Source organism: Crinia signifera, chromosome 4 (assembly GCF_055691185.1).
Source record: "Crinia signifera chromosome 4, ASM5569118v1, whole genome shotgun sequence".
Taxonomy (NCBI): domain Eukaryota; kingdom Metazoa; phylum Chordata; class Amphibia; order Anura; family Myobatrachidae; genus Crinia; species Crinia signifera.
In genome coordinates this window covers 56,737,575-56,762,229 of record NC_139220.1, presented here as the reverse complement: position 1 = coordinate 56,762,229, position 24,655 = coordinate 56,737,575, and the positions used below count along the sequence as shown (strand labels likewise).

At 40.8% G+C, this 24,655-nt stretch overlaps 29 non-coding genes and 17 pseudogenes across 29 annotated transcripts; all 46 read right to left on the bottom strand.

Annotated features, from left to right (window-relative positions):
• Nucleotides 1-294: 294 nt before the first annotated feature.
• LOC146076954 (5S ribosomal RNA) lies at nt 295-413 on the bottom strand. The gene has a single exon (XR_014474338.1). It is a non-coding gene; the product is annotated as a 5S ribosomal RNA (ribosomal RNA).
• A 344-nt stretch (nt 414-757) lies between these two features.
• On the bottom strand, nt 758-876 carry LOC146077047 (5S ribosomal RNA). Its single transcript, XR_014474426.1, has one exon. It is a non-coding gene; the product is annotated as a 5S ribosomal RNA (ribosomal RNA).
• A 344-nt stretch (nt 877-1,220) lies between these two features.
• LOC146077297 (5S ribosomal RNA) lies at nt 1,221-1,329 on the bottom strand (annotated as a pseudogene).
• Nucleotides 1,330-1,671: 342 nt separating this feature from the next.
• On the bottom strand, nt 1,672-1,790 carry LOC146077203 (5S ribosomal RNA; annotated as a pseudogene).
• A 648-nt stretch (nt 1,791-2,438) lies between these two features.
• LOC146076654 (5S ribosomal RNA) lies at nt 2,439-2,557 on the bottom strand. Its single transcript, XR_014474053.1, has one exon. It is a non-coding gene; the product is annotated as a 5S ribosomal RNA (ribosomal RNA).
• Nucleotides 2,558-2,899: 342 nt separating this feature from the next.
• Nucleotides 2,900-3,018, bottom strand: LOC146077123 (5S ribosomal RNA; annotated as a pseudogene).
• A 340-nt stretch (nt 3,019-3,358) lies between these two features.
• LOC146077093 (5S ribosomal RNA) lies at nt 3,359-3,477 on the bottom strand (annotated as a pseudogene).
• A 342-nt stretch (nt 3,478-3,819) lies between these two features.
• LOC146077131 (5S ribosomal RNA) lies at nt 3,820-3,938 on the bottom strand (annotated as a pseudogene).
• Nucleotides 3,939-4,566: 628 nt separating this feature from the next.
• Nucleotides 4,567-4,685, bottom strand: LOC146076965 (5S ribosomal RNA). Its single transcript, XR_014474349.1, has one exon. It is a non-coding gene; the product is annotated as a 5S ribosomal RNA (ribosomal RNA).
• A 342-nt stretch (nt 4,686-5,027) lies between these two features.
• LOC146076225 (5S ribosomal RNA) lies at nt 5,028-5,146 on the bottom strand. The gene has a single exon (XR_014473703.1). It is a non-coding gene; the product is annotated as a 5S ribosomal RNA (ribosomal RNA).
• Nucleotides 5,147-5,488: 342 nt separating this feature from the next.
• LOC146077125 (5S ribosomal RNA) lies at nt 5,489-5,607 on the bottom strand (annotated as a pseudogene).
• A 2,407-nt stretch (nt 5,608-8,014) lies between these two features.
• Nucleotides 8,015-8,133, bottom strand: LOC146076951 (5S ribosomal RNA). Its single transcript, XR_014474335.1, has one exon. It is a non-coding gene; the product is annotated as a 5S ribosomal RNA (ribosomal RNA).
• A 344-nt stretch (nt 8,134-8,477) lies between these two features.
• LOC146077250 (5S ribosomal RNA) lies at nt 8,478-8,586 on the bottom strand (annotated as a pseudogene).
• A 340-nt stretch (nt 8,587-8,926) lies between these two features.
• LOC146077128 (5S ribosomal RNA) lies at nt 8,927-9,045 on the bottom strand (annotated as a pseudogene).
• Nucleotides 9,046-9,388: 343 nt separating this feature from the next.
• Nucleotides 9,389-9,507, bottom strand: LOC146076178 (5S ribosomal RNA). The gene has a single exon (XR_014473698.1). It is a non-coding gene; the product is annotated as a 5S ribosomal RNA (ribosomal RNA).
• Nucleotides 9,508-9,846: 339 nt separating this feature from the next.
• On the bottom strand, nt 9,847-9,965 carry LOC146077207 (5S ribosomal RNA; annotated as a pseudogene).
• A 345-nt stretch (nt 9,966-10,310) lies between these two features.
• Nucleotides 10,311-10,429, bottom strand: LOC146077146 (5S ribosomal RNA; annotated as a pseudogene).
• Nucleotides 10,430-10,771: 342 nt separating this feature from the next.
• LOC146076235 (5S ribosomal RNA) lies at nt 10,772-10,890 on the bottom strand. Its single transcript, XR_014473713.1, has one exon. It is a non-coding gene; the product is annotated as a 5S ribosomal RNA (ribosomal RNA).
• A 648-nt stretch (nt 10,891-11,538) lies between these two features.
• Nucleotides 11,539-11,657, bottom strand: LOC146076643 (5S ribosomal RNA). The gene has a single exon (XR_014474042.1). It is a non-coding gene; the product is annotated as a 5S ribosomal RNA (ribosomal RNA).
• A 342-nt stretch (nt 11,658-11,999) lies between these two features.
• On the bottom strand, nt 12,000-12,118 carry LOC146077142 (5S ribosomal RNA; annotated as a pseudogene).
• A 342-nt stretch (nt 12,119-12,460) lies between these two features.
• LOC146077081 (5S ribosomal RNA) lies at nt 12,461-12,579 on the bottom strand. The gene has a single exon (XR_014474458.1). It is a non-coding gene; the product is annotated as a 5S ribosomal RNA (ribosomal RNA).
• Nucleotides 12,580-13,207: 628 nt separating this feature from the next.
• On the bottom strand, nt 13,208-13,326 carry LOC146076964 (5S ribosomal RNA). The gene has a single exon (XR_014474348.1). It is a non-coding gene; the product is annotated as a 5S ribosomal RNA (ribosomal RNA).
• Nucleotides 13,327-13,668: 342 nt separating this feature from the next.
• LOC146076542 (5S ribosomal RNA) lies at nt 13,669-13,787 on the bottom strand. The gene has a single exon (XR_014473942.1). It is a non-coding gene; the product is annotated as a 5S ribosomal RNA (ribosomal RNA).
• A 342-nt stretch (nt 13,788-14,129) lies between these two features.
• Nucleotides 14,130-14,248, bottom strand: LOC146077033 (5S ribosomal RNA). The gene has a single exon (XR_014474413.1). It is a non-coding gene; the product is annotated as a 5S ribosomal RNA (ribosomal RNA).
• A 343-nt stretch (nt 14,249-14,591) lies between these two features.
• LOC146077031 (5S ribosomal RNA) lies at nt 14,592-14,710 on the bottom strand. Its single transcript, XR_014474411.1, has one exon. It is a non-coding gene; the product is annotated as a 5S ribosomal RNA (ribosomal RNA).
• Nucleotides 14,711-15,053: 343 nt separating this feature from the next.
• Nucleotides 15,054-15,173, bottom strand: LOC146077089 (5S ribosomal RNA; annotated as a pseudogene).
• A 342-nt stretch (nt 15,174-15,515) lies between these two features.
• LOC146076949 (5S ribosomal RNA) lies at nt 15,516-15,634 on the bottom strand. Its single transcript, XR_014474333.1, has one exon. It is a non-coding gene; the product is annotated as a 5S ribosomal RNA (ribosomal RNA).
• A 342-nt stretch (nt 15,635-15,976) lies between these two features.
• LOC146077030 (5S ribosomal RNA) lies at nt 15,977-16,095 on the bottom strand. Its single transcript, XR_014474410.1, has one exon. It is a non-coding gene; the product is annotated as a 5S ribosomal RNA (ribosomal RNA).
• A 341-nt stretch (nt 16,096-16,436) lies between these two features.
• On the bottom strand, nt 16,437-16,555 carry LOC146077063 (5S ribosomal RNA). Its single transcript, XR_014474441.1, has one exon. It is a non-coding gene; the product is annotated as a 5S ribosomal RNA (ribosomal RNA).
• Nucleotides 16,556-16,895: 340 nt separating this feature from the next.
• LOC146077087 (5S ribosomal RNA) lies at nt 16,896-17,014 on the bottom strand. The gene has a single exon (XR_014474464.1). It is a non-coding gene; the product is annotated as a 5S ribosomal RNA (ribosomal RNA).
• Nucleotides 17,015-17,357: 343 nt separating this feature from the next.
• Nucleotides 17,358-17,476, bottom strand: LOC146077054 (5S ribosomal RNA). The gene has a single exon (XR_014474432.1). It is a non-coding gene; the product is annotated as a 5S ribosomal RNA (ribosomal RNA).
• A 340-nt stretch (nt 17,477-17,816) lies between these two features.
• LOC146077020 (5S ribosomal RNA) lies at nt 17,817-17,935 on the bottom strand. Its single transcript, XR_014474400.1, has one exon. It is a non-coding gene; the product is annotated as a 5S ribosomal RNA (ribosomal RNA).
• Nucleotides 17,936-18,277: 342 nt separating this feature from the next.
• Nucleotides 18,278-18,386, bottom strand: LOC146076095 (5S ribosomal RNA; annotated as a pseudogene).
• Nucleotides 18,387-18,728: 342 nt separating this feature from the next.
• On the bottom strand, nt 18,729-18,847 carry LOC146076930 (5S ribosomal RNA). Its single transcript, XR_014474315.1, has one exon. It is a non-coding gene; the product is annotated as a 5S ribosomal RNA (ribosomal RNA).
• A 340-nt stretch (nt 18,848-19,187) lies between these two features.
• Nucleotides 19,188-19,306, bottom strand: LOC146077105 (5S ribosomal RNA; annotated as a pseudogene).
• A 343-nt stretch (nt 19,307-19,649) lies between these two features.
• Nucleotides 19,650-19,768, bottom strand: LOC146076929 (5S ribosomal RNA). Its single transcript, XR_014474314.1, has one exon. It is a non-coding gene; the product is annotated as a 5S ribosomal RNA (ribosomal RNA).
• A 342-nt stretch (nt 19,769-20,110) lies between these two features.
• Nucleotides 20,111-20,229, bottom strand: LOC146077107 (5S ribosomal RNA; annotated as a pseudogene).
• Nucleotides 20,230-20,572: 343 nt separating this feature from the next.
• Nucleotides 20,573-20,691, bottom strand: LOC146076969 (5S ribosomal RNA). The gene has a single exon (XR_014474352.1). It is a non-coding gene; the product is annotated as a 5S ribosomal RNA (ribosomal RNA).
• Nucleotides 20,692-21,033: 342 nt separating this feature from the next.
• On the bottom strand, nt 21,034-21,152 carry LOC146076945 (5S ribosomal RNA). The gene has a single exon (XR_014474329.1). It is a non-coding gene; the product is annotated as a 5S ribosomal RNA (ribosomal RNA).
• Nucleotides 21,153-21,492: 340 nt separating this feature from the next.
• Nucleotides 21,493-21,611, bottom strand: LOC146076087 (5S ribosomal RNA). The gene has a single exon (XR_014473689.1). It is a non-coding gene; the product is annotated as a 5S ribosomal RNA (ribosomal RNA).
• Nucleotides 21,612-21,954: 343 nt separating this feature from the next.
• Nucleotides 21,955-22,073, bottom strand: LOC146076928 (5S ribosomal RNA). Its single transcript, XR_014474313.1, has one exon. It is a non-coding gene; the product is annotated as a 5S ribosomal RNA (ribosomal RNA).
• A 340-nt stretch (nt 22,074-22,413) lies between these two features.
• LOC146077223 (5S ribosomal RNA) lies at nt 22,414-22,532 on the bottom strand (annotated as a pseudogene).
• Nucleotides 22,533-22,875: 343 nt separating this feature from the next.
• On the bottom strand, nt 22,876-22,994 carry LOC146076985 (5S ribosomal RNA). The gene has a single exon (XR_014474367.1). It is a non-coding gene; the product is annotated as a 5S ribosomal RNA (ribosomal RNA).
• Nucleotides 22,995-23,336: 342 nt separating this feature from the next.
• Nucleotides 23,337-23,455, bottom strand: LOC146077106 (5S ribosomal RNA; annotated as a pseudogene).
• Nucleotides 23,456-23,798: 343 nt separating this feature from the next.
• On the bottom strand, nt 23,799-23,917 carry LOC146076958 (5S ribosomal RNA). The gene has a single exon (XR_014474342.1). It is a non-coding gene; the product is annotated as a 5S ribosomal RNA (ribosomal RNA).
• Nucleotides 23,918-24,259: 342 nt separating this feature from the next.
• On the bottom strand, nt 24,260-24,378 carry LOC146076189 (5S ribosomal RNA). Its single transcript, XR_014473699.1, has one exon. It is a non-coding gene; the product is annotated as a 5S ribosomal RNA (ribosomal RNA).
• Between the last annotated feature and the right edge of the window lie 277 nt (nt 24,379-24,655).

Sequence of the window (24,655 nt, the reverse complement as noted above, 5' to 3'; positions counted from 1 at the left end):
CTAATGGATACGTTTCCAAACTGTATTGTTGTAGAGAAAAAATCATGTGTTGGTAAAGTAAAATGACCTACAGGACCTAGTATTAGCTGGTGGTAAAAAAATAACTACTGACCAGGCACAACACTGTTTAGCTGCCACAAACAGTTGGAATTGGGCCTAAACAGTGTAGTAAAGAATTAGATGAGGACTATAGAGTCTGTTTGACCTCTTCCAATTCTCTCTAGTAGTAATCCCAAAAAAAGTTTTAAATTTGAATAGCTGGGGAAATAAAAGCATTTGCCAGTAATGTCAAAAAACCTACAGCACCTGGTGTTCCCAGGTGGTCTCCCACCCAAGTACTAACCAGGCCCAACACTGCTTAGCTGCCAAGATCAGATGAAATTGGGCTTATCCAGTGTGATATGACTGTAGGTGAAAATCAATCACATTGTTTGCCCTCTTTTACTTCTATCTACAAGTAATCTAATGGATACGTTTCCAAACTGTATTGTTGTAGAGAAAAAATCATGTGTTGGTAAAGTAAAAAGACCTACAGGACCTAGTATTAGCTGGTGGTAAAAAAAAAACTACTGACCAGGCACAACACTGTTTAGCTGCCACAAACAGTTGGAATTGGGCCTAAACAGTGTAGTAAAGAATTAGATGAGGACTATAGAGTCTGTTTGACCTCTTCCAATTCTCTCTAGTAGTAATCCCAAAAAAAGTTTTCAATTTGAATAGCTGGGGAAATAAAAGCATTTGCCAGTAATGTAAAAAAAACCTACAGCACCTGGTGTTCCCATGTGGTCTCCCAGCCAAGTACTAACCAGGCCCAACACTGCTTAGCTGCCAAGATTTGATGAGATTGGGCTTATCCAGTGTGATATGGCTGTAGGTGAAAATCAATCACATTGTTTGCCCTCTTTTACTTCTATCTACAAGTAATCTAATGGATACGTTTCCAAACTGTATTGTTGTATAGAAAAAACCATGTGTTGGTAAAGTAAAAAGACCTACAGGACCTAGTATTAGCTGGTGGTAAAAAAAAAAACTACTGACCAGGCACAACACTGTTTAGCTGCCACAAACAGTTGGAATTGGGCCTAAACAGTGTAGTAAAGAATTAGATGAGGACTATAGAGTCTGTTTGACCTCTTCCAATTCTCTCTAGTAGTAATCCCAAAAAAAGATTTCAATTTGAATAGCTGGGGAAATAAAAGCATTTGCCAGTAATGTCAAAAAACCTACAGCACCTGGTGTTCCCATGTGGTCTCGCACCCAAGTACTAACCAGGCCCAACACTGCTTAGCTGCCAAGATTGGGCTTATCCAGTGTGGTATGGCTGTAGGTGAAAATCAATCACATTGTTTGCCCTCTTTTACTTCTATCTACAAGTAATCTAATGGATACGTTTCCAAACTGTATTGTTGTAGAGAAAAAATCATGTGTTGGTAATGTAAAAAGACCTACAGGACCTAGTATTAGCAGGTGGTCAAAAAAAACTACTGACCAGGCACAACACTGTAAAGCTGCCACAAACAGTTGGAATTGGGCCTAAACAGTGTAGTAAAGAATTAGATGAGGGCTATAGAGTATGTTTGACCTCTTCCAATTCTCTCTAGTAGTAATCCCTAAAAAAGTTTTCAATTTAAATAGCTGGGGAAATAAAAGCATTTGCCAGTAATGTCAAAAAACCTACAGCACCTGGTGTTCCCATGTGTTCTCCCACCCAAGTTCTAACCAGGCCCAACACTGCTTAGCTGCCAAGATCTGACGAGATTGGGCTTATCCAGTGTGGTATGGCTGTAGATGAAATTCAATCACATTGTTTGCCCTCTTCTACTTCTATCTACAAGAAATCTAATGGATACGTTTCCAAACTGTATTGTTGTAGAGAAAAAATCATGTGTTGGTAAAGTAAAATGACCTACAGGACATAGGGGGTTATTCTAGTCCATTCTTTCTGACAAAATCCTTCTTAGATGGACAAAACCATGTGCACTGCGGGTGGGGCAGATGTAACTTGTGCAGAGAGAATTAGATTTGGGTGGGGTTTTTCTTCAAAGTGAGATCTATATTGAAGTGTAAAATCATGCAGTCAGTATTTTCCCTGCACAGAAACAAAATAACTCACCCAAATCTAATTCTCTCTGCACATGTTACATCTGCCCCCCTGCAGTGCACATGGTTTTGTCCATCTAAGAAGGATTTTGTCAGAAAGAATGAACTAGAATAAACCCCCTAGTATTAGCTGGTGGTAAAAAAATAACTACTGATCAGGCACAACACTGTAAAGCTGCCACAAACAGTTGGAATTGGGCCTAAACAGTGTAGTAAAGAATTAGATGAGGACTATAGAGTCTGTTTGACCTCTTCCAATTCTCTCTAGTAGTAATCCCAAAAAAAGTTTTCAATTTGAATAGCTGGGGAAATAAAAGCATTTGCCAGTAATGTCAAAAAACCTACAGCACCTGGTGTTCCCATGTGGTCTCCCACCCAAGTACTAACCAGGCCCAACACTGCTTAGCTGCCAAGATCTGACGAGATTGGGCTTATCCAGTGTGATATGGCTGTAGGTGAAAATCAATAACATTGTTTGCCCTCTTTTACTTCTATCTACAAGTAATCTAATGGATACGTTACCAAACTGTATTGTTGTAGAGAAAAAATCATGTGTTGGTAATGTAAAAAGACCTACAGGACCTAGTATTAGCAGGTGGTCAAAAAAAACTACTGACCAGGCACAACACTGTAAAGCTGCCACAAACAGTTGGAATTGGGCACAAACAGTGTAGTAAAGAATTAGATGAGGGCTATAGAGTATGTTTGACCTCTTCCAATTCTCTCTAGTAGTAATCCCTAAAAAAGTTTTCAATTTGAATAGCTGGGGAAATAAAAGCATTTGCCAGTAATGTCAAAAAACCTACAGCACCTGGTGTTGCCATGTGGTCTCCCACCCAAGTACTAACCAGGCCCAACACAGCTTAGCTTCCAAGATCAGACGAGATTGGGCTTATCCAGTGTGGTACGGCTGTAGGTGAAAACCGATAACATTGTTTGCCCTTTTCTACTTCTATCTACAAGTAATCTAATGAATACGTTTCCAAACTGCATTGTTGTAGAGAAAAAATCATGTGCTGGTAATTTAAAAAGACCTACAGGACCTAGTATTAGCACATGGTCAAAAAAGTACTGACCAGACACAACACTGTTTAGCTGCTACAAACAGTTGGAATTGGGCCTAAACAGTGTAGTAAAGAATTAGATGAGGACTATAGAGTCTGTTTGACCTCTTTCAATTCGCTCTAGTAGTAATCCCCCCAAAAAATTTCAATTTTAATAGCTGGGGAAATAAAAGCATTTGCCAGTAATGTCAAAAAACCTACTGCACCTGGTGTTCCCATGTGGTCTCCCACCCAAGTACTAACCAGGCCCAACACTGCTTAGCTGCCAATATCTGACGAGATTGGGCTTATCCAGTGTGGTATGGCTGTAGATGAAATTCAATCACATTGTTTGCCCTCTTCTACTTCTATCTACAAGAAATCTAATGGATACGTTTCCAAACTGTATTGTTGTAGAGAAAAAATCATGTGTTGGTAAAGTAAAAAGACCTACAGGACCTAGTATTAGCTGGTGGTAAAAAAAAACTACTGACCAGGCACAACACTGTTTAGCTGCCACAAACAGTTGGAATTGGGCCTAAACAGTGTAGTAAAGAATTAGATGAGGGCTATAGAGTATGTTTGACCTCTTCCAATTCTCTCTAGTAGTAATCCATAAAAAAGTTTTCAATTTGAATAGCTGGGGAAATAAAAGCATTTGCCAGTAATGTCAAAAAACCTACAGCACCTGGTGTTCCCATGTGGTCTCCCACCTAAGTATTAACCAGGCCCACCACGGCTTAGCTACCAAGATCAGACGAGATTGGGCTTATCCAGTGTGGTATGGCCGTAGGTCAGGGGTGGGGAACTTTTTTTGTGCCAAGGGCCGTTTGTATGGGGAAAAAAATCCTTCGGGGGCCATAAGTAAAAATTTCTCTTACAAATTGTCCTGCTGCAGCCGTCCCACGCTCCAGCGGCTGCCGCTGAATAGGACTGACAGTCTCTGGCTGCTGTTCATTAAGAGGAATCTCGCGAGAATTCCCCTGTACTTGCCGCCGGGCAGGTGGGAGGACCACTCAGACCGGCTACGGGGGCCGCATACGGCCCCCGGGCCTGAGGTTCCCCACCCCTGCCGTAGGTGAAAACCGATAACATTGTTTGCCCTTTTCTACTTCTATCTACAAGAAATCTAATGGATACGTTTCCAAACTGTATTGTTGTAGAGAAAAAATCATGTGTTGGTAAAGTAAAATGACCTACAGGACCTAGTATTAGCTGGTGGTAAAAAAATAACTACTGACCAGGCACAACACTGTTTAGCTGCCACAAACAGTTGGAATTGGGCCTAAACAGTGTAGTAAAGAATTAGATGAGGACTATAGAGTCTGTTTGACCTCTACCAATTCTCTCTAGTAGTAATCCCAAAAAAAGTTTTCAATTTGAATAGCTGGGGAAATAAAAGCATTTGCCAGTAATGTCAAAAAACCTACAGCACCTGGTGTTCCCATGTGGTCTCCCACCCAAGTACTAACCAGGCCCAACACTGCTTAGCTGCCAAGATCTGTTGAGATTGGGCTTATCCAGTGTGATATGGCTGTAGGTGAAAATCAATCACATTGTTTGCCCTCTTTTACTTCTATCTACAAGTAATCTAATGGATACGTTTCCAAACTGTATTGTTGTAGAGAAAAAATCATGTGTTGGTAATGTAAAAAGACCTACAGGACCTAGTATTAGCAGGTGGTCAAAAAAAACTACTGACCAGGCACAACACTGTAAAGCTGCCACAAACAGTTGGAATTGGGCCTAAACAGTGTAGTAAAGAATTAGATGAGGGCTATAGAGTATGTTTGACCTCTTCCAATTCTCTCTAGTAGTAATCCCTAAAAAAGTTTTCAATTTGAATAGCTGGGGAAATAAAAGCATTTGCCAGTAATGTCAAAAAACCTACAGCACCTGGTGTTCCCATGTGGTCTCCCACCCAAGTACTAACCAGGCCCAATACTGCTTAACTTCCAAGATCAGACGAGATTGGGCTTATCCAGTGTGGTATGGCTGTAGGTAAAAACCGATAACATTGTTTGCCCTTTTCTACTTCTATCTACAAGTAATCTAATGAATACGTTTCCAAACTGCATTGTTGTAGAGAAAAAAAAATGTGTTCTGGTAATTTAAAAAGACCTACAGGACCTAGTATTAGCAGATGGTCAAAAAACTACTGACCAGACACAACACTGTTTAGCTGCCACAAACAGTTGGAATTGGGCCTAAACAGTGTAGTAAAGAATTAGATGAGGGCTATAGAGTATGTTTGACCTCTTCCAATTCTCTCTAGTAGTAATCCATAAAAAAGTTTTCAATTTGAATAGCTGGGGAAATAAAAGCATTTGCCAGTAATGTCAAAAAACCTACAGCACCTGGTGTTCCCATGTGGTCTCCCACCCAAGTTCTAACCAGGCCCAACACGGCTTAGCTACCAAGATCAGACGAGATTGGGCTTATCCAGTGTGGTATGGCCGTAGGTGAAAACCAATAACATTGTTTGCCCTTTTCTACTTCTATCTACAAGTAATCTAATGAATACGTTTCCAAACTGCATTGTTGTAGAGAAAAAATCATGTGCTGGTAATTTAAAAAGACCTACAGGACCTAGTATTAGCACATGGTCAAAAAACTACTGACCAGACACAACACTGTTTAGCTGCCACAAACAGTTGGAATTGGGCAGTGGTGTAACTAGAAATTTTGCTCCCCCCTGCCAAAAAACTTTCTGGCGCCCCCCCCCCCCCCCCCCCCCCCCCCAAATAGTGCATCTACACTATAGGCGACTTACCTTAGGACCCCCTTTCACAGTATGACACAATGTGTAACGACACATCTCACGTGTGTGTGTGTGTGTATATATATATATATATATATGTATGTATGTATATATATATATATATATATATATATTATAATGTGTGTGTGTGTGTGTAAATTGTGCTTACCTGCCATAATTCTTGTTTCTGTTGGTCACTTTTAATGGCAGCCACCAGCCATGGATGGAGGAGGCGCAGGCCCACATGAGGATGAGGAGGTAGCAGATGTACAGATGAGGAAGGACGAGAGGGGTGCCTAGAGGGACAAATGTAGATTGTGGCAGAGGTAAAGAAAGGAATGGCATGGATATACAGATGGAGTCCCTGCCATCCTTGGCCGGGGCTCGCCAGACCCTCCCCGCTGGCGAGCGCTGGTGGCAGGGGCTACACTGAACTGGGACGCGCGTGCGTTTCACACGCGCGCACGTCCCAGTCTCTCGGCGGGGACGCTGCATGTCCCTGCCCCTCTCCGCTTCAGGGAGATGGGCAGGGTTAGGGGGACGCTCGGGGTGGGGGGTTTGAGGGCGACGGAGGCAGGCTCCATTGCCCATCTGTAGAAAGTACCAAAGACCTTACAAAATATATTGAAATTCTTGCATGCTCATCAACTTCTCATCCATGCACACACCCTGCCTATTCAATTTTCCTTCACTGCCCACTACTACATTTTTCATTTAATTTCCCTATTCCCACATTTTTCTTCACATGTCTCCCCTGCCCATCACAATTATCCTCAATTGCCCCCACCATTCAAATTTTTCTTCACATGCCCCCTTCTCATGATATTTGTGTTACCTGTCCATATTTTTAATAACATGCCCCCACCTCCCACCATTCACATTTTTCATCATAATGTTAGCACATTTCCTCCTTGCCAATCATTTGTCATCAGAATTTTATGACATTCCATTTCCCACCCCTCTTAGCCATTATACCTACAATATCTTATTCACTCCTTACATGATGCACACCCTGCACACAAGTCCCCCCCCCCCCTTTATTCCCACTACATACCTCAGTTTCTGCTGTGTCTACTCTTTACTAACTGTAGCTGCTGTGTAAATATATCTATGACTGCAGCTTCAACTTCCATTACTGCTAGTAGTGCAAATGGTCTGAGGGGAGAGCAGAGGCATTCACACACATAGCAGCACACATTCACACACATTCACACACACACATAGCACACATTCACACACATAGCACACATTCACACACATAGCACACATTCACACACATAGCATACATTCACACACACACACACACACATACATAGCATACTCACACCATGTACAGACACCAACATAACATAGATACACACACACATCAGATACACACACACACACACACACACACACACAAGCACAGCATAACTTCAAACACATAGCATACACACAAAAAAGATACACAGCATGTACAGAAGACACACATAGCAAACATACACACAGAATACATAAACACAGCATGTACACAGTCACACACACACACATAGAATACATACACACATGCATACAAGCACACACACAGCATATACACACAAACATACCACCTCCGAGTCCTCCCCCACTCCCTCAAACTTCAGCAAAGTGTACCACTACCTAGTACCTACTCAGCTGCTGGCCACAAGATTCCAGGGCAGGCCTTCCTTCTCTCGTACAGGACAGGACACGCTGGAGGCTGGAGCTTAGAGGATCTGCACACTAGCTCCCTCTATCTGCAGCCAGCGGCAGCCTGTCTCTATGACACTCGGAGCTTAGCTGCCGTCAGAGGGGAGAGAGAGTTCCTGCTGCCGGCGCCGCTGACTGACAGCGCGTCCTGACCCAGTCCCTGCACTGCACCGTGGGGTATGAGGGTGTAGGCGCCCCCGCTGCCCCCGCTCCCCCAAGCGGCCGCGGGGGTTGCCTCACGCTAGTTACGCCCCTGGAATTGGGCCTAAACAGTGTAGTAAAGAATTAGATGAGGGCTATAGAGTATGTTTGACCTCTTCCAATTCTCTCTAGTAGTAATCCCCAAAAAAGTTTTCAATTTGAATAGCTGGGGAAATAAAAGCATTTGCCAGTAATGTCAAAAAACCTACAGCACCTGGTGTTCCCATGTGGTCTCCCACCCAAGTACTAACCATGCCCAACACTGCTTAGCTGCCAAGATCAGACGAGATTGGGCTTATCCAGTGTGGTATGGCTGTAGGTGAAAATCAATCACATTGTTTGCCCTCTTCTTCTTCTATCTACAAGTAATGTAATGGATACGTTTCCAAACTGTATTGTTGTAGAGAAAAAATCATGTGTTGGTAATGTAAAAAGACCTACAGGACCTAGTATTAGCAGGTGGTCAAAAAAAAACTACTGACCAGGCACAACACTATAAAGCTGCCACAAACAGTTGGAATTGGGCCTAAACAGTGTAGTAAAGAATTAGATGAGGGCTATAGAGTATGTTTGACCTCTTCCAATTCTCTCTAGTAGTAATCCCTAAAAAAGTTTTCAATTTGAATAGCTGGGGAAATAAAAGCATTTTGCCAGTAATGTCAAAAAACCTACAGCACCTGGTGTTCCCATGTGGTCTCCCACCCAAGTACTAACCAGGCCCAACACTGCTTAGCTTCCAAGATCGGGCTTATCCAGTGTGGTATTGCTGTAGGTGAAAACCGATAACATTGTTTCCCATTTTCTACTTCTATCTACAAGTAATCTAATGAATACGTTTCCAAACTGCATTGTTGTAGAGAAAAAATCATGTGCTGGTAATTTAAAAAGACCTACAGGACCTAGTATTAGCAGATGGTCAAAAAACCACTGACCTGACACAACACTGTTTAGCTGCCACAAACTGTTGGAATTAGGCCTAAATAGTGTAGTAAAGAATTAGATGAGGGCTATAGAGTATGTTTGACCTCTTCCTATTCTCTCTAGTAGTAATACCCAAAAAAGTTTTCAATTTGAATAGCTGGGGAAATAAAAGCATTTGTCAGTAATGTCTAAAAACTTACAGCACCTGGTGTTCCCATGTGGTCTCCCACCCAAGTATTAACCAGGCCCAACACTGCTTAGCTGCCAAGAACAGACGAGATTGGGCTTATCCAGTGTGGTATGGCTGTAGGTGAAAATCAATCACATTGTTTGCCCTCTTCTTCTTCTATCTACAAGTAATCTAATGGATACGTTTTCAAACTGTATTGTTGTAGAGAAAAAACCATGTGTTGGTAATGTAAAAAGACCTACAGGACCTAGTATTAGCAGGTGGTCAAAAAAAACTACTGACCAGGCACAACACTATAAAGCTGCCACAAACAGTTGGAATTGGGCCTAAACAGTGTAGTAAAGAATTAGATGAAGGGTATAGAGTATGTTTGACCTCTTCCAATTCTCTCTAGTAGTAATCCCTAAAAAAGTTTTCAATTTGAATAGCTGGGGAAATAAAAGCATTTTGCCAGTAATGTCAAAAAACCTACAGCACCTGGTGTTCCCATGTGGTCTCCCACCCAAGTACTAACCAGGCCCAACACTGCTTAGCTTCCAAGATCAGACGAGATTGGGCTTATCCAGTGTGGTATTGCTGTAGGTGAAAACCGATACATTGTTTGCCCTTTTCTACTTCTATCTACAAGTAATCTAATGAATACGTTTAAAAACTGCATTGTTGTAGAGCAAAAATCATGTGCTGGTAATTTAAAAAGACCTACAGGACCTAGTATTAGCAGATGGTCAAAAAACTACTGACCAGACACAACACTGTTTAGCTTCCACAAACAGTTGGAATTTAACCTAAACAGTGTAGTAAAGAATTAGATGAGGACTATAGAGTCTGTTTGACCTCTTTCAATTCGCTCTAGTAGTAATCCCCAAAATTTTTTTCAATTTGAATAGCTGGGGAAATAAAAGCATTTGCCAGTAATGTCAAAAACCCTACAGCACCTGGTGTTCCCATGTGGTCTCCCACCCAAGTACTAGCCATGCCCAACACTGCTTAGCTGCCAAGATCTGACGAGATTGGCCTTATCCAGTGTGGTATGGCTGTAGATGAAATTCACTCACATTGTTTGCCCTCTTCTACTTCTATCTACAAGAAATCTAATGGATACGTTTCCAAACTATATTGTTGTAGAGAAAAAATCATGTGTTGCTAAAGTAAAAAGACCTACAGGACCTAGTATTAGCTGGTGGTAAAAAAAAAAACTACTGACCAGGCACAACACTGTTTAGCTGCCACAAACAGTTGGAATTGGGCCTAAACAGTGTAGTAAAGAATTAGATGAGGGCTATAGAGTATGTTTGACCTCTTCCAATTCTCTCTAGTAGTAATCCCTAAAAAAGTTTTCAATTTGAATAGCTGGGGAAATAAAAGCATTTTGCCAGTAATGTCAAAAAACCTACAGCACCTGGTGTTCCCATGTGGTCTCCCACCCAAGTATTAACCAGGCCCAACACGGCTTAGCTACCAAGATCAGACGAGATTGTGCTTATCCAGTGTGGTATGGCCGTAGGTGAAAACCGATAACATTGTTTGCCCTTTTCTACTTCTATCTACAAGAAATCTAATGGATACGTTTCCAAACTGTATTGTTGTAGAGAAAAAATCATGTGTTGGTAATGTAAAAAGACCTACAGGACCTAGTATTAGCAGGTTGTCAAAAAAAACTACTGACCAGGCACAACACTGTAAAGCTGCCACAAACAGTTGGAATTGGGCACAAACAGTGTAGTAAAGAATTAGATGAGGGCTATAGAGTATGTTTGACCTCTTCCAATTCTCTCTAGTAGTAATCCCTAAAAAAGTTTTCAATTTGAATAGCTGGGGAAATAAAAGCATTTGCCAGTAATGTCAAAAAACCTACAGCACCTGGTGTTCCCATGTGGTCTCCCACCCAAGTACTAACCAGGCCCAACACTGCTTAGCTGCCAAGATCTGACGAGATTGGGCTTATCCAGTGTGGTATGGCTGTAGATGAAATTCAATCACATTGTTTGCCCTCTTCTACTTCTATCTACAAGAAATCTAATGGATACGTTTCCAAACTGTATTGTTGTAGAGAAAAAATGATGTGTTGGTAAAGTAAAATGACCTACAGGACATAGGGGGTTATTCAAGTCCATTCTTTCTGACAAAATCCTTCTTAGATGGACAAAACCATGTGCACTGCGGGTGGGGCAGATGTAACTTGTGCAGAGAGAATTAGATTTGGGTGGGGTTTTTCTTCAAAGTGAGATCTATATTGAAGTGTAAAATCATGCAGTCAGTATTTTCCCTGCACAGAAACAAAATAACTCACCCAAATCTAATTCTCTCTGCACATGTTACATCTGCCCCCCTGCAGTGCACATGGTTTTGTCCATCTAAGAAGGATTTTGTCAGAAAGAATGAACTAGAATAAACCCCCTAGTATTAGCTGGTGGTAAAAAAATAACTACTGACCAGGCACAACACTGTAAAGCTGCCACAAACAGTTGGAATTGGGCCTAAACTGTGTAGTAAAGAATTAGATGAGGACTATAGAGTCTGTTTGACCTCTTCCAATTCTCTCTAGTAGTAATCCCAAAAAAAGTTTTCAATTTGAATAGCTGGGGAAATAAAAGCATTTGCCAGTAATGTCAAAAAACCTACAGCACCTGGTGTTCCCATGTGGTCTCCCACCCAAGTACTAACCAGGCCCAACACTGCTTAGCTGCCAAGATCTGACGAGATTGGGCTTATCCAGTGTGATATGGCTGTAGGTGAAAATCAATTACATTGTTTGCCCTCTTTTACTTCTATCTACAAGTAATCTAATGGATACGTTACCAAACTGTATTGTTGTAGAGAAAAAATCATGTGTTGGTAATGTAAAAAGACCTACAGGACCTAGTATTAGCAGGTGGTCAAAAAAAACTACTGACCAGGCACAACACTGTAAAGCTGCCACAAACAGTTGGAATTGGGCACAAACAGTGTAGTAAAGAATTAGATGAGGGCTATAGAGTATGTTTGACCTCTTCCAATTCTCTCTAGTAGTAATCCCTAAAAAAGTTTTCAATTTGAATAGCTGGGGAAATAAAAGCATTTGCCAGTAATGTCAAAAAACCTACAGCACCTGGTGTTGCCATGTGGTCTCCCACCCAAGTACTAACCAGGCCCAACACTGCTTAGCTGCCAATATCTGACGAGATTGGGCTTATCCAGTGTGGTATGGCTGTAGATGAAATTCAATCACATTGTTTGCCCTCTTCTACTTCTATCTACAAGAAATCTAATGGATACGTTTCCAAACTGTATTGTTGTAGAGAAAAAATCATGTGTTGGTAAAGTAAAAAGACCTACAGGACCTAGTATTAGCTGGTGGTAAAAAAAAACTACTGACCAGGCACAACACTGTTTAGCTGCCACAAACAGTTGGAATTGGGCCTAAACAGTGTAGTAAAGAATTAGATGAGGGCTATAGAGTATGTTTGACCTCTTCCAATTCTCTCTAGTAGTAATCCATAAAAAAGTTTTGAATTTGAATAGCTGGGGAAATAAAAGCATTTGCCAGTAATGTCAAAAAACCTACAGCACCTGGTGTTCCCATGTGGTCTCCCACCTAAGTATTAACCAGGCCCAACACGGCTTAGCTACCAAGATCAGACGAGATTGGGCTTATCCAGTGTGGTATGGCCGTAGGTCAGGGGTGGGGAACTTTTTTTGTGCCAAGGGCCGTTTGTATGGGGAAAAAAATCCTTCGGGGGCCATAAGTAAAAATTTCTCTTACAAATTGTCCTGCTGCAGCCGTCCCACGCTCCAGCGGCTGCCGCTGAATAGGACTGACAGTCTCTGGCTGCTGTTCATTAAGAGGAATCTCGCGAGAATTCCCCTGTACTTGCCGCCGGGCAGGTGGGAGGACCACTCAGACCGGCTACGAGGGCCGCATACGGCCCCCGGGCCTGAGGTTCCCCACCCCTGCCGTAGGTGAAAACCGATAACATTGTTTGCCCTTTTCTACTTCTATCTACAAGAAATCTAATGGATACGTTTCCAAACTGTATTGTTGTAGAGAAAAAATCATGTGTTGGTAAAGTAAAATGACCTACAGGACCTAGTATTAGCTGGTGGTAAAAAAATAACTACTGACCAGGCACAACACTGTTTAGCTGCCACAAACAGTTGGAATTGGGCCTAAACAGTGTAGTAAAGAATTAGATGAGGACTATAGAGTCTGTTTGACCTCTTCCAATTCTCTCTAGTAGTAATCCCAAAAAAAGTTTTCAATTTGAATAGCTGGGGAAATAAAAGCATTTGCCAGTAATGTCAAAAAACCTACAGCACCTGGTGTTCCCATGTGGTCTCCCACCCAAGTACTAACCAGGCCCAACACTGCTTAGCTGCCAAGATCTGTTGAGATTGGGCTTATCCAGTGTGATATGGCTGTAGGTGAAAATCAATCACATTGTTTGCCCTCTTTTACTTCTATCTACAAGTAATCTAATGGATACGTTTCCAAACTGTATTGTTGTAGAGAAAAAATCATGTGTTGGTAATGTAAAAAGACCTACAGGACCTAGTATTAGCAGGTGATCAAAAAAAACTACTGACCAGGCACAACACTGTAAAGCTGCCACAAACAGTTGGAATTGGGCCTAAACAGTGTAGTAAAGAATTAGATGAGGGCTATAGAGTATGTTTGACCTCTTCCAATTCTCTCTAGTAGTAATCCCTAAAAAAGTTTTCAATTTGAATAGCTGGGGAAATAAAAGCATTTGCCAGTAATGTCAAAAAACCTACAGCACCTGGTGTTCCCATGTGGTCTCCCACCCAAGTACTAACCAGGCCCAATACTGCTTAACTTCCAAGATCAGACGAGATCGGGCTTATCCAGTGTGGTATGGCTGTAGGTGAAAACCGATAACATTGTTTGCCCTTTTCTACTTCTATCTACAAGTAATCTAATGAATACGTTTCCAAACTGCATTGTTGTAGAGAAAAAAAAATGTGTTCTGGTAATTTAAAAAGACCTACAGGACCTAGTATTAGCAGATGGTCAAAAAACTACTGACCAGACACAACACTGTTTAGCTGCCACAAACAGTTGGAATTGGGCCTAAACAGTGTAGTAAAGAATTAGATGAGGACTATAGAGTCTGTTTGACCTCTTTCAATTCGCTCTAGTAGTAATCCCCCCCAAAAATTTCAATTTTAATAGCTGGGGAAATAAAAGCATTTGCCAGTAATGTCAAAAAACCTACAGCACCTGGTGTTCCCATGTGGTCTCCCACCCAAGTACTAACCAGGCCCAACACTGCTTAGCTGCCAAGATCTGACGAGATTAGACTTATCCAGTGTGGTATGGCTGTAGATGAAATTCAATCACATTGTTTGCCCTCTTCTACTTCTATCTACAAGAAATCTAATGGATACGTTTCCAAACTGTATTGTTGTAGAGAAAAAATCATGTGTTGGTAAAGTAAAAAGACCTACAGGACCTAGTATTAGCTGGTGGTAAAAAAAAAACTACTGACCAGGCACAACACTGTAAAGCTGCCACAAACAGTTGGAATTGGGCCTAAACAGTGTAGTAAAGAATTAAATGAGGGCTATAGAGTATGTTTGACCTCTTCCAATTCTCTCTAGTAGTAATCCATAAAAAAGTTTTCAATTTGAATAGCTGGGGAAATAAAAGCATTTGCCAGTAATGTCAAAAGACCTACAGCACCTGGTGTTCCCATGTGGTCTCCCACCCAAGTACTAAGCAGGCCCAACACGGCTTAGCTACCAAGATCAGACGAGATTGGGCTTATCCAGTGTGGTATGGCCGTAGGTGAAAAACAATAACATTGTTTGCACTTTTCAACTTCAATCTAAAAGAAATCTACTGGATACGTTTCCAAACTGTATTGTTGTAGAGAAAAAATCATGTGTTGGTAAAGTAAAAAGACCTACAGGACCTAGTATTAGCTGGTGGTAAAAAAAAAACTACTGACCAGGCACAACACTGTTTAGCTGCCACAAACAGTTGGAATTGGGCCTAAACAGTGTAGTAAAGAATTAGATGAGGGCTATAGAGTATGTTTGACCTCTTCCAATTCTCTCTAGTAGTAATCCCAAAAAAAGTTTTCAATTTGAATAGCTGGGGAAATAAAAGCATTTGCCAGTAATGTCAAAAAACCTACAGCACCTGGTGTTCCCATGTGGTATCCCACCCAAGTACTAACCAGGCCCAACACTGCTTAGCTGCCAAGATCAGACGAGATTTGGTCTTATCCAGTGTGGTATGGCTGTAGGTGAAAATAAATCACATTGTTTGCCCTCTTCTTCTTCTATCTACAAGTAATCTAATGGATACGTTTCCAAACTGTATTGTTGTAGAGAAAAAATCATGTGTTGGTAATGTAAAAAGACCTACAGGACCTAGTATTAGCAGGTGGTCAAAAAAAACTACTGACCAGGCACAACACTATAAAGCTGCCACAAACAGTTGGAATTGGGCCTAAACAGTGTAGTAAAGAATTAGATGATGGGTATAGAGTATGTTTGACCTCTTCAATTCTCTCTAGTAGTAATCCCTAAAAAAGTTTTCAATTTGAATAGCTGGGGAAATAAAAGCATTTTGCCAGTAATGTCAAAAAACCTACAGCACCTGGTGTTCCCATGTGGTCTCCCACCCAAGTACTAACCAGGCCCAACACTGCTCAGCTGCCAAGATCTGACGAGATTGGGCTTATCCAGTGTGGTATGGCTGTAGGTGAAATTCAATCACATTGTTTGCCCTCTTTTACTTCTATCTACAAGTAATCTAATGTATACGTTTCCAAACTGTATTGTTGTAGAGAAAAAATCATGTGTTGGTAATGTAAAAAGACCTACAGGACCTAGTATTAGCAGGTGGTCAAAAAAAACTACTGACCAGGAACAACACTGTAAAACTGCGACAAACAGTTGGAATTGGGCCTAAACAGTGTAGTAAAGAATTAGATGAGGACTATAGAGTATGTTTGACCTCTTCCAATTCTCTCTAGTAGTAATCCCTAAAAAAGTTTTCAATTTGAATAGCTGGGGAAATAAAAGCATTTGCCAGTAATGTCAAAAAACCTACAGCACCTGGTGTTCCCATGTGGTCTCCCACCCAAGTACTAACCAGGCCCAACACTGCTCAGCTGCCAAGATCTGATGAGATAGGGCTTATCCAGTGTGGTATGGCTGTAGGTGAAATTCAATCACATTGTTTGCCCTCTTTTACTTCTATCTACAAGTAATCTAATGGATACGTTTCCAAACTGTATTGTTGTAGAGAAAAAATCATTTGTTTGTAATGTAAAAAGACCTACAGGACCTAGTATTAGCAGATGGTCAAAAAACTACTGACCAGACACAACACTGTTTAGCTGCCACAAACAGTTGGAATTGGGCCTAAACAGTGTAGTAAAGAATTAGATGAGGACTATAGAGTCTGTTTGACCTCTTTCAATTCGCTCTAGTAGTAATCCCAATTTTTTTTTTTCAATTTGAATAGCTGGGGAAATAAAAGCATTTGCCAGTAATGTCAAAAAACCTACAGCACCTGGTGTTCCCATGTGGTCTCCCACCAAAGTACTAACCAGGCCCAACACTGCTTAGCTTCCAAGATCAGACGAGATTGGGCTTATCCAGTGTGGTATGGCTGTAGGTAAAAACCAAAAACATTGTTTGCCCTTTTCTACTTCTATCTACAAGTAATCTAATGAATACGTTTCCAAACTGCATTGTTGTAGAGAAAAAATCATGTGCTGGTAATTTAAAAAGACCTACAGGACCTAGTATTAGCACATGGTCAAAAAACTACTGACCAGACACAACACTGTTTAGCTGCCACAAACAGTTGGAATTGGGCCTAAACAGTGTAGTAAAGAATTAGATGAGGGCTATAGAGTATGTTTGACCTCTTCCAATTCTCTCTAGTAGTAATCCCCAAAAAAGTTTTCAATTTGAATAGCTGGGGAAATAAAAGCATTTGCCAGTAATGTCAAAAAACCTACAGCACCTGGTGTTCCCATGTGGTCTCCCACCCAAGTACTAACCATGCCCAACACTGCTTAGCTGCCTAGATCAGACGAGATTGGGCTTATCCAGTGTGGTATGGCTGTAGGTGAAAATCAATCACATTGTTTGCCCTCTTCTTCTTCTATCTACAAGTAATGTAATGGATACGTTTCCAAACTGTATTGTTGTAGAGAAAAAATCATGTGTTGGTAATGTAAAAAGACCTACAGGACCTAGTATTAGCAGGTGGTCAAAAAAAAACTACTGACCAGGCACAACACTATAAAGCTGCCACAAACAGTTGGAATTGGGCCTAAACAGTGTAGTAAAGAATTAGATGAGGGCTATAGAGTATGTTTGACCTCTTCCAATTCTCTCTAGTAGTAATCCCTAAAAAAGTTTTCAATTTGAATAGCTGGGGAAATAAAAGCATTTTGCCGTAATGTCAAAAAACCTACAGCACCTGGTGTTCCCATGTGGTCTCCCACCTAAGTACTTACCAGGCACAACACTGCTTAGCTGCCAAGATCAGACGAGATTGGGCTTATCCAGTGTGGTATGGCTGTAGGTGAAAACCGATAACATTGTTTGCCCTTTTCTACTTCTATCTACAAGTAATCTAATGAATATGTTTCCAAACTGCATTGTTGTAGAGAAAAAATCATGTGCTGGTAATTTAAAAAGACCTACAGGACCTAGTATTAGCACATGGTCAAAAAACTACTGACCAGACACAACCCTGTTTAGCTGCCACAAACAGTTGGAATTGGGCCTAAACAGTGTAGTAAAGAATTAGATGAGGGCTATAGAGTATGTTTGACCTCTTCCAATTCTCTCTAGTAGTAATCCATAAAAAAGTTTTCAATTTGAATAGCTGGGGAAATAAAAGCATTTGCCAGTAATGTCAAAAAACCTACAGCACCTGGTGTTCCCATGTGGTCTCCCACCTAAGTACTAACCAGGCACAACACTGCTTAGCTGCCAAGATCAGACGAGATTGGGCTTATCCAGTGTGGTATGGCTGTAGGTGAAAACCGATAACATTGTTTGCCCTTTTCTACTTCTATCTACAAGAAATCTAATGGATACGTTTCCAAACTGTATTGTTGTAGAGAAAAAATCATGTGTTGGTAAAGTAAAAAGACCTACAGGACCTAGTATTAGCAGGTGGTCAAAACAAACTACTGACCAGGCACAACACTGTAAAGCTGCCACAAACAGTTGGAATTGGGCACAAACAGTGTAGTAAAGAATTAGATGAGGGCTATAGAGTATGTTTGACCTCTTCCAATTCTCTCTAGTAGTAATCCATAAAAAAGTTTTCAATTTGAATAGCTGGGGAAATAAAAGCATTTGCCAGTAAAGTCAAAAAACCTACAGCACCTGGTGTTCCCCCACCCAAGTACTAACCAGGCCCAACACGGCTTAGCTACCAAGATCAGACGAGATTGGGCTTATCCAGTGTGGTATGGCTGTAGGTGAAAATCAATCACATTGTTTGCCCTCTTTTACTTCTATCTACAAGTAATCTAATGGATACGTTTCCAAACTGTATTGTTGTAGAGAAAAAATCATGTGTTGGTAAAGTAAAAAGACCTACAGGACCTAGTATTAGCTGGTGGTAAAAAAAAACTACTGACCAGGCACAGCACTGTTTAGCTGCCACAAACAGTTGGAATTGGGCCTAAACAGTGTAGTAAAGAATTAGATGAGGACTATAGAGTCTGTTTGACCTCTTCCAATTCTCTCTAGTAGTAATCCCAAAAAAAGTTTTCAATTTGAATAGCTGGGGAAATAAAAGCATTTGCCAGTAATGTCAAAAAACCTACAGCACCTGGTGTTCCCATGTGGTCTCCCACCCAAGTACTAACCAGGCCCAATACTGCTTAGCTTCCAAGATCAGACGAGATTGGGCTTATCCAGTGTGGTATGGCTGCAGGTGAAAACCGATAACATTGTTTGCCCTTTTCTACTTCTATCTACAAGTAATCTAATGAATACGTTTCCAAACTGCATTATTGTAGAGAAAAAATCATGTGCTGGTAATTTAAAAAGACCTACAGGACCTAGTATTAGCACATGGTCAAAAAACTACTGACCAGACACAACACTGTTTAGCTGCCACAAACAGTTGGAATTGGGCCTAAACAGTGTAGTAAAGAATTAGATGAGGACTATAGAGCCTGTTTGACCTCTTTCAATTCGCTCTAGTAGTAATCCCCCCAAAAAATTTCAATTTTAATAGCTGGGGAAATAAAAGCATTTGCCAGTAATGTCAAAAAACCTCCAGCACCTGGTGTTCCCATGTGGTCTCCCACCCAAGTACTAACCAGGACCAACACTGCTTAGCTGCCAAGATCTGACGAGATTGGGCTTATCCAGTGTGGTATGGCTGTAGATGAAATTTAATCACATTGTTTGCCCTCTTCTACTTCTATCTACAAGAAATCTAATGGATACGATTCCAAACTGTATTGTTGTAGAGAAAAAATCATGTGTTGGTAAAGTAAAAAGACCTACAGGACCTAGTATTAGCTGGTGGTAAAAAAAAAAATACTGACCAGGCACAACACTGTTTAGCTGCCACAAACAGTTGGAATTGGGCCTAAACAGTGTAGTAAAGAATTAGATGAGGACTATAGAGTCTGTTTGACCTCTTCCAATTCTCTCTAGTAGTAATCCCAAAAAAAGTTTTCAATTTGAATAGCTGGGGAAATAAAAGCATTTGCCAGTAATGTCAAAAAACCTACAGCACCTGGTGTTCCCATGTGGTCTCCCACCCAAGTACTAACCAGGCCCAATACTGCTTAGCTTCCAAGATCAGACGAGATTGGGCTTATCCAGTGTGGTATGGCTGCAGGTGAAAACCGATAACATTGTTTGCCCTTTTCTACTTCTATCTACAAGTAATCTAATGAATACGTTTCCAAACTGCATTGTTGTAGAGAAAAAAAAATGTGTTCTGGTAATTTAAAAAGACCTACAGGACCTAGTATTAGCAGATGGTCAAAAAACTACTGACCAGACACAACACTGTTTAGCTGCCACAAACAGTTGGAATTGGGCCTAAACAGTGTAGTAAAGAATTAGATGAGGGCTATAGAGTATGTTTGACCTCTTCCAATTCTCTCTAGTAGTAATCCATAAAAAAGTTTTCAATTTGAATAGCTGGGGAAATAAAAGCATTTGCCAGTAACGTCAAAAAACCTACAGCACCTGGTGTTCCCATGTGGTCTCCCACCCAAGTACTAACCAGGCGCAACACGGCTTAGCTACCAAGATCAGACGAGATTGGGCTTATCCAGTGTGGTATGGCCGTAGGTGAAAACCGATAACATTGTTTGCCCTTTTCTACTTCTATCTACAAGAAATCTAATGGATACGTTTCCAAACTGTATTGTTGTAGAGAAAAAATCATGTGTTGGTAAAGTAAAAAGACCTACAGGACCTAGTATTAGCTGGTGGTAAAAAAAAAACTACTGACCAGACACAACACTGTTTAGCTGCCACAAACAGTTGGAATTGGGCCTAAACATTGTAGTAAAGAATTAGATGAGGACTATAGAGCCTGTTTGACCTCTTTCAATTCGCTCTAGTCGTAATCCCCCAAAAAAATTTCAATTTGAATAGCTGGGGAAATAAAAGCATTTGCCAGTAATGTCAAAAAACCTACAGCACCTGGTGTTCCCATGTGGTCTCCCACCCAAGTACTAACCAGGCCCAACACTGCTTAGCTGCCAAGATCTGATGAGATTGGGCTTATCCAGTGTGGTATGGCTGTAGGTGAAAATCAATCACATTGTTTGCCCTCTTTTACTTCTATCTACAAGTAATCTAATGTATACGTTACCAAACTGTATTGTTGTAGAGAAAAAATCATGTGTTGGTAATGTAAAAAGACCTACAGGACCTAGTATTAGCAGGTGGTCAAAAAAAACTACTGACCAGGCACAACACTGTAAAGCTGCCACAAACAGTTGGAATTGGGCACAAACAGTGTAGTAAAGAATTAGATGAGGGCTATAGAGTATGTTTGACCTCTTCCAATTCTCTCTAGTAGTAATCCCTAAAAATGTTTTCAATTTGAATAGCTGGGGAAATAAAAGCATTTGCCAGTAATGTCAAAAAACCTACAGCACCTGGTGTTGCCATGTGGTCTCCCACCCAAGTACTAACCAGGCCCAACACTGCTTAGCTTCCAAGATCAGACGAGATTGGGCTTATCCAGTGTGGTATGGCTGTAGGTGAAAACCGATAACATTGTTTGCCCTTTTCTACTTCTATCTACAAGTAATCTAATGAATACGTTTCCAAACTGCATTGTTGTAGAGAAAAAATCATGTGCTGGTAATTTAAAAAGACCTACTGGACCTAGTATTAGCACATGGTCAAAAAACTACTGACCAAACACAACACTGTTTAGCTGCCACAAACAGTTGGAATTGGGCCTAAACAGTGTAGTAAAGAATTAGATGAGGACTATAGAGTCTGTTTGACCTCTTTCAATTCGCTCTAGTAGTAATCCCCCCCAAAAATTTCAATTTTAATAGCTGGGGAAATAAAAGCATTTGCCAGTATTGTCAAAAAATCTACAGCACCTGGTGTTCCCATGTGGTCTCCCACCCAAGTACTAACCAGGCCCAACACTGCTTAGCTGCCAAGATCTGACGAGATTGGGCTTATCCAGTGTGGTATGGCTGTAGATGAAATTCAATCACATTGTTTGCCCTCTTCTACTTCTATCTACAAGAAATCTAATGGATACGTTTCCAAACTGTATTGTTGTAGAGAAAAAATCATGTGTTGGTAAAGTAAAAAGACCTACAGGACCTAGTATTAGCTGGTGGTAAAAAAAAAAATACTGACCAGGCACAACACTGTTTAGCTGCCACAAACAGTTGGAATTGGGCCTAAACAGTGTAGTAAAGAATTAGATGAGGACTATAGAGTCTGTTTGACCTCTTCCAATTCTCTCTAGTAGTAATCCCAAAAAAAGTTTTCAATTTGAATAGCTGGGGAAATAAAAGCATTTGCCAGTAATGTCAAAAAACCTACAGCACCTGGTGTTCCCATGTGGTCTCCCACCCAAGTACTAACCAGGCCCAATACTGCTTAGCTTCCAAGATCAGACGAGATTGGGCTTATCCAGTGTGGTATGGCTGCAGGTGAAAACCGATAACATTGTTTGCCCTTTTCTACTTCTATCTACAAGTAATCTAATGAATACGTTTCCAAACTGCATTATTGTAGAGAAAAAATCATGTGCTGGTAATTTAAAAAGACCTACAGGACCTAGTATTAGCACATGGTCAAAAAACTACTGACCAGACACAACACTGTTTAGCTGCCACAAACAGTTGGAATTGGGCCTAAACAGTGTAGTAAAGAATTAGATGAGGACTATAGAGCCTGTTTGACCTCTTTCAATTCGCTCTAGTAGTAATCCCCCAAAAAAATTTCAATTTTAATAGCTGGGGAAATAAAAGCATTTGCCAGTAATGTCAAAAAACCTCCAGCACCTGGTGTTCCCATGTGGTCTCCCACCCAAGTACTAACCAGGACCAACACTGCTTAGCTGCCAAGATCTGACGAGATTGGGCTTATCCAGTGTGTTATGGCTGTAGATGAAATTTAATCACATTGTTTGCCCTCTTCTACTTCTATCTACAAGAAATCTAATGGATACGATTCCAAACTGTATTGTTGTAGAGAAAAAATCATGTGTTGGTAAAGTAAAAAGACCTACAGGACCTAGTATTAGCTGGTGGTAAAAAAAAAAATACTGACCAGGCACAACACTGTTTAGCTGCCACAAACAGTTGGAATTGGGGCTAAACAGTGTAGTAAAGAATTAGATGAGGACTATAGAGTCTGTTTGACCTCTTCCAATTCTCTCTAGTAGTAATCCCAAAAAAAGTTTTCAATTTGAATAGCTGGGGAAATAAAAGCATTTGCCAGTAATGTCAAAAAACCTACAGCACCTGGTGTTCCCATGTGGTCTCCCACCCAAGTACTTACCAGGCCCAATACTGCTTAGCTTCCAAGATCAGACGAGATTGGGCTTATCCAGTGTGGTATGGCTGCAGGTGAAAACCGATAACATTGTTTGCCCTTTTCTACTTCTATCTACAAGTAATCTAATGAATACGTTTCCAAACTGCATTGTTGTAGAGAAAAAAAAATGTGTTCTGGTAATTTAAAAAGACCTACAGGACCTAGTATTAGCAGATGGTCAAAAAACTACTGACCAGACACAACACTGTTTAGCTGCCACAAACAGTTGGAATTGGGCCTAAACAGTGTAGTAAAGAATTAGATGAGGGCTATAGAGTATGTTTGACCTCTTCCAATTCTCTCTAGTAGTAATCCATAAAAAAGTTTTCAATTTGAATAGCTGGGGAAATAAAAGCATTTGCCAGTAACGTCAAAAAACCTACAGCACCTGGTGTTCCCATGTGGTCTCCCACCCAAGTACTAACCAGGCGCAACACGGCTTAGCTACCAAGATCAGACGAGATTGGGCTTATCCAGTGTGGTATGGCCGTAGGTGAAAACCGATAACATTGTTTGCCCTTTTCTACTTCTATCTACAAGAAATCTAATGGATACGTTTCCAAACTGTATTGTTGTAGAGAAAAAATAATGTGTTGGTAAAGTAAAAAGACCTACAGGACCTAGTATTAGCTGGTGGTAAAAAAAAAACTACTGACCAGGCACAACACTGTTTAGCTGCCACAAACAGTTGGAATTGGGCCTAAACAGTGTAGTAAAGAATTAGATGAGGACTATAGAGTCTGTTTGACCTCTTCCAATTCTCTCTAGTATTAATCCCAAAAAAAGTTTTCAATTTGAATAGCTGGGGAAATAAAAGCATTTGACAGTAATGTCAAAAAATCTACAGCACCTGGTGTTCCCATGTGGTCTCCCACCCAAGTACTAACCAGGCCCAACACTGCTTAGCTGCCAAGATCTGATGAGATTGGGCTTATCCAGTGTGATATGGCTGTAGCTGAAAATCAATCACATTGTTTGCCCTCTTTTACTTCTATCTACAAGTAATCTAATGGATACGTTTCCAAACTGTATTGTTGTAGAGAAAAAATCATGTGTTGGTAATGTAAAAAGACCTACAGGACCTAGTATTAGCAGGTGGTCAAAAAAAACTACTGACCATGCACAACACTGTAAAGCTGTCACAAACAGTTGGAATTGGGCCTAAACAGTGTAGTAAAGAATTAGATGAGGGCTATAGAGTATGTTTGACCTCTTCCAATTCTCTCTAGTAGTAATCCCTAAAAAAGTTTTCAATTTGAATAGCTGGGGAAATAAAAGCATTTGCCAGTAATGTCAAAAAACCTACAGCACCTGGTGTTCCCATGTGGTCTCCCACCCAAGTACTAACCAGGTCCAACACTGCTTAGCTTCCAAGATCAGACGAGATTGGGCTTATCCAGTGTGGTATGGCTGTAGGTGAAAATTAATCACATTGTTTGCCCTCTTCTTCTTCTATCTACAAGTAATTTAATGGATACGTTTCCAAACTGTATTGTTGTAGAGAAAAAATCATTTGTTTGTAATGTAAAAAGACCTACAGGACCTAGTATTAGCAGATGGTCAAAAAACAACTGACCAGACACAACACTGTTTAGCTGCCACAAACAGTTGGAATTGGGCCTAAACAGTGTAGTAAAATATTAGATGAGGACTATAGAGTCTGTTTGACCTCTTTCAATTCGCTCTAGTAGTAAT